Genomic DNA, 6,000 nt, shown 5'->3' on the forward strand with positions numbered 1-6,000 from the left:
TTTGGGTACAAAAACCACCTTTGTAAAACTAGTGGAAGTCCACAAGTTTAGAATTATGATAGGGACCTGAATTCTGTAAGATATAGGCATAAACCTAACCAGTTATTGCTTTATAACCTGCCTTTTTGCAACTGCTTATTACTCTAGAGTCACATAGCCAGTGGTCACAAGATTTATAACATCTCCAATTGTCCCTATAGATAATGTCACTATTGTAAAACTTAAAACTAGTATTTGAAATATTTTTCAGACTTTACATTCTAATGGACCAACTGGTGCCACTGGGACCAGTAACCCACAGCAAAAAATGGACTCAGCTGATCCTGTGACCCCCTTCAGGAACTGATTCAGCCCAAGAAGACAGTTAACACCCCTATGATTTCATCCCTGACCCACCCAATCAGCATTCCCCATTCTCTAGCCTCCTGGTGGGCAGAAGGCTAGAGAGGTTCAAAGTTTTTCATCCTTGAAAAACTGTAGCCTCCAAATTCTTAGGAAGGTAGATTTGAGAATTGTCTCTTATCCTACTTGCTTGGGCACCCTGCAATTATTAAATTCTTTTTGTGCTGCAATCTTATCGTTCTCAGTTTATTGGCTTTTTTCTAGGCAGCAGCCAAGAATAACCCAGTTAGGTGGTAACATTCTCCTGATTAGATTGAGGTTGAGTTTTTAGGAAGCACCCCACAAACAGTATGTGGCTTTCCCATAGTGTGATATCAGATGGCATGATATCAACATGACTTTTTACTGGTTAATTGACAATGATTACATGTATTAAATTAATTTAAATTTGTACTGAGGCTGCCTCCCTACCTTTAGGGCTGATGTAAGGAACCGCAACCTACCTTGGTATGTAAACAAACAAAACCTAGCTTGTTATACTTTTATAACAAATAGCTGAGTCAGCCAGTTACAGAAGCTGAGCTTAAGCCAGTTACAGGCTGCCAACTAATCAGACCGTTTCCAAATAAGGCCAAAGTTGAGCTGGAACCAGTCAAGCTGTTTCTGTAGAGCACTTCTGTTTTCTATCTATAAATATTCCCTGACCACTTTATAGAATTCTCTGAACCTCTTCTAGTTCTGAGTATTGTCTGATTCAAGAATCTTTGCTGAAATGAACTCGGCTAAACTTAATTTTCTAAAATTTGTCTTTTAACACTTGGTTAAGGTGGTGTCGGATAGGATTCTCCCTATTTTTCCATTTCCAGTCTGTATGTGTAAGTGGGTCTGTATGTCCAGCCCACGCTCAGTTGGAAAGGAAATAAGCTCCATTTTAAATTTGTGGTTATATTTTTAAATTACCACACTGATTAGTAAATTCAGGGAGAGATTCTTTGAGACTATGCAAATACCCTATTTCTGCTTTTCCACTGATTTTAGTTATCATTGGTGGATCTTGGCTGCAACCATTATTACTGTGGTATTCCAAATGGTGATTTCCTATGTGAACTATGAAAACTTGAGACAGGTCTCAGTTATTTTAGAAAGTTTGTTCTGCGGCTGGGTGCTGTGGCTCATGCCTGTAATCCCAGCACTTTGGGAAGCCGAGGCGGATGGATCATGAGGTCAGCAGTTAAAGACCAGCCTGACACTCTGTCTCAAAAAAAAAAAGAAAGTTTGTTTTGCCAAGGTTGAGGACGCAGGCCTGTGACACAGCCTCAGAAGGTCCTGACATGTGCCCAAGATGGTCAGAGCACAGCTTACTTTTATACATTTTAGGGAAACATGAGACATCAATCAACGTATGTAAAATGAACATTGGTTCAGTCCAAAAAGGCGGCAAAAGCAGGACAACTGGAAGCAGGGAGGGTGCTTCCAGGTCAAAGGTAGGTGAAAGACAAATGGTTGCATTGTTGTTGTTGTTGTTGTTGTTGTTGTTGTTGAGATAGAGTCTTACTCTTATCACCCAGGCTAGCATGCAGTGGCGCAATCTCGGCCCACTGCAAACCTCTGCCTTCCAGGTTCAAGCTGTTCTCCTGCCTCAGCCTCCTGAGTAGCTGGGATTACAGGCACTTGCCACCATGGCCGGCTAATTTTTGTACTTTTAGTAGAGACGGGGTTTCACCATGTTGGCCAGGCTGGTCTCAAACTCCTGACCTCAGGTGATCCGCCCGCCGCAGCCTTCCAAAGTGCTGGGATTACAGGTGTGAGCCACTGTACCCAACCTTCTTTCTCTTTTTTTCTCTACACAGTATCTTCTCACAGAGCAAGAAGTTTCAATTTTAATAAAGTCTAATTTATCATTTTTTTCTTTTATAAATTGTGATGTTTGTGTAAAATTTAAAAACTCTTTGCCTAATCAAGGCCACAAAGACTTTCTCCTACTTATACATCTGTAAGTTGTAGAATTTTAAGTGTATTTAAGCCTATAATCCATTTTGAGATAATATTTTATGACATTGAAATATAAGTCAATATTCTTGTTTGCTTGTTTCTTTGCATATGTATTTTTCTTTTCTTTTCTTTTCTTTTTTTTTTTTTTTTTCCCGAGACAGAGTTTCATTCTTGTCACCCAGGCTGGAGTGCAGTGACATGATCTTGGCTCACTGCCACCTCTGCCTCCCGGATTTAAGCAATTCTCCTGCCTCAGCCTCTGGAGTAGCTGGAATTACAGGCACACACTACCACACCCAGCTAAGTTTTGTATTTTTAGTAGAGACGGGGTTTCACCATGTTGGCCAGGCTCATCTTGAACCCCTGACCTCGTGATCCACCTGCCTCGGCCTCCCAAAGTGCTGGGATTACAGGCATGAGCCACTGCACCCAGCCTGCATATGTATGCTTAAATGTTCCAGTACCATTTGTTAAAAAGACGATCCTTTCTCCACTGAATTGTCTTTGCACCTGTGTCAAAAATCAAATGACCACATTTGTGTGGGTTTATTCCTGTGCTTTCTATTCATTCCACTGATCTATGTGCTATGGTTTGGATGTATTCTCCAAAGTTCATGTGTTGGAACCTTTATCTCCAATGCAACAGTATTGAGAGGTGGGACATATAAAAGGTAGTTAGAGGCAGAGCCCTCATGACTGGATTAAGACCCTTAACTTGGTAGTAGGTTCCTTTTAAAAAGATGAGTTCAGCCTCATTTCCTGTCTCACCATATGCTTATTCTGCCATGTTGTGACACAGCAAGAAGACCCTCACAAGATGTGGCCCCTTGATCTTGGACTTCCCAGTATCCGGAACCATGAGCCACATAAACTGCTGTTCATTATAAATTACCCAGTGATGTAGTTTGGATATTTGTCCCCACCCAAATCTCACATTGAAATATAATCCCCATGGTTGGAGGTGGGTCCTGGTGGGATGTGTTGAGGTCATGGGGGCGGACCTCTCATGGCTTGGTGCTGTTCTTGCAATAATGGGTGAATTCTCATGAGATCCGGCTGTGTAAGAGTGTGTGGTACCTCTCCCTCAACTCTCTCTCTTTTGCTCCTGCTTTCACCATGTGACATGCCTATTCCCACTTCACCTTTTCCAATGATTATAAGTTTCCTGAGGTTTCCTTAGAAGCAGATGCAGGTCCTATGCTTCCTGTAAAGCCTGCAGAACCATGAGCCAATTAAATCTCTTTTCTTATAAATTATCTAGTCTCGGGTATTTGTTTATTGCAATGTAAGAACAGTCCAATACACCAAGTCTGTGGTATTAGGTTAGAGAAGTATGAAATGGACTAAGACAGAATAGTGGTGCTAGAGAGTCAGTTGTTGCTATAACAAATACCAGTAAATGTGGAAGCAACTTTGGAAGTGGGTAATGGGTAGACGACAGAAGAATTGGGAGAGAGGTTAGAAGAGTCTATATTGCTATGAAACGAACATTAAGGGTAATTCTTGTGAGGGCACAGAATACAAGAATAGCTACAGGGAAAGTCTGAGTCTTCCTAGAAATTACTTAAATGGTCATGACCAGAATGCTGTTAGAAATATGGATGGTTGTAATCCCAGCACTTTGGGAGGCCGAGGCGGGCAGATCACGAGGTCAGGAGATTGAGACCATCCTGGGTAACACGGTGAAACCCCGTCTCTACTAAAAAATACAAAAAATTAGCCGGGCGCGGTGGCGGGCGCCTGTAGTCCCAGCTACTTGGGAGGCTGAGGCAGGAGAATGGCGTGAACCCGGGAGGCGGAGCTTGCAGTGAGCAGTGATTGCGCCACTGCACTCCAGCCTGGGCCACAGAGCCAGACTCCATCTCAAAACAAAACAAAACAAAACAAAAGAAATATGGATGGTAAAGGCCTTTATGATGAGGTATCAGAGAGTAATGAAGAATAACTTATTAGAAACTGGAGCAAAGGCTATCCTGTTACAAAGTGGCAAAGATTTTGACTGAATTGTGTTTGTGTTTAAGGTCTTTATGAAAGGCAGAATTTTAAAGTAATGAACTAGGACATCTGGTGGAAGAAATTTCTTTTTTTTCTAGAGACGGAGTTTTGCTCTTGTTGTCCAGGCTGGAGTACAGTGGCTCAATATTGGCTCACTGCAACCTCCACCTCCCGTGTTCAAGTGATTCTCCTCCCTCAGCTTCCCGAGTAGCTGGGATTACAGGCAACCGCCACCCATGCCTGGCTAATTTTTTGTATTTTTAGTTGAAACAGGGTTTCACCATGTTGGCCAAGCTGGCCAAGCTGGTCTCAAACTCCTGAACTTAAAATTTCGAAGCAAAATCTCAAAGGAGCTTCATGGATACTTTTTTTTTTTTTTTTTTTTTGACATGGAGTCTTATTCTGTCCTCAGGCTGGAGTGCAGTGGTGTGATTATCAGTTCACTGCAACCTCCGCCTCTTGGGTTCAAGCGATTCTCCTGCCTCAGCCTACCAAGTAGCCGAGATTACAGGTGTGAACCACCATGTCTGGCTAATTTTTGTATTTTTAGTAGAGACGGTGTTTTGCTATGTTGGTCAGGCTGGCCTTGAACTCCTGACTTCAGGTCATCTGCCCACCTTGGCCTCCCAAAGTGCTGGGATTACAGGCATGAGCCACCACACCCAGCCTAAGCTGCATGGCTACTTTGTTGTTTTTTCTTTTTGAGATGGAGTCTCGCTCTGTTGCCCAGGCTGGATTGCAGTGGCGCGATCTCTGCTCACTGCAAGTTCCACCTCCTGGGTTCAGCCATTCTCCTGCCCCAGCCTCCCAAGTAGCTGGGACTACAGGTGCCTGCCGCTATACCTGGCTAATTTTTTTGTATTTTTAGTGCAGATGGGTTTTCGCCATGTTAGCCAGGATGGTCTTGATCTCCTGACCTCGTGATCCACCCACCTCAGCCTCCCTAACAGCACATAGTAAGATGCAAGAATTCAGAAATGATTTAGAGACAAATTTTATAATTAAAAAGAAGAAAAAAGCAGAGTAGAAAGGTTTGGAAAATTTGCAGCCTGGCCATGTAAAGAATCCAAAGGCATCTTTAGGAGGGCCAACCAAGGGTGTGGCCAAATGACTGTTTGCTAAGAAGATTGGTACTGATGGAAAGAAGCCAGGTGCTAATCACTAAGACAGGGGGAGAAAGACTGGGAAGGCATTTGAGAAATCTCTGAGACTGTCTCTCTAATCTAGGACCTTTAGGACCAGGTGTCCAGAGAGCACCCACAGCACCTCAGCATTTGCTGCCCTGCACCACATTCCAGTGCACTGGTCCTCAGTCACTCCAGCTACTGTTCAGATGGGCCCAGCAGTAAACCTTGATGGTGTCCACATTTTGCAGATGGCAAGGTGGTTATATAGGTTCTAATTCTTCAGATGGCAAGGTGACTACATAGGTTCACCTCAAGCAGTAAGTACTGTACCAGATGGCAAAAGCAGTAAGCCTTGATGATGTCCACATTCTGCAGATGACAAGGTGGCTATATAGGTTCTAATTCTTCAGACTGTAAGGTGGCTACACAGGTTTAGCCCCCCCCCCCCCCCCCCCCCCCCCCCCCCCCCCCGCCCCGCCAACACGAGAGCAGGCACAGCAGCCCACCCCCCTCATTCCGTGCTTGGTGCCGACGCGGAGGAGGG

This window comes from Piliocolobus tephrosceles, chromosome 9 (genome assembly GCF_002776525.5).
Source record: "Piliocolobus tephrosceles isolate RC106 chromosome 9, ASM277652v3, whole genome shotgun sequence".
In the NCBI taxonomy this organism is placed as follows: Eukaryota; Metazoa; Chordata; class Mammalia; order Primates; family Cercopithecidae; genus Piliocolobus; species Piliocolobus tephrosceles.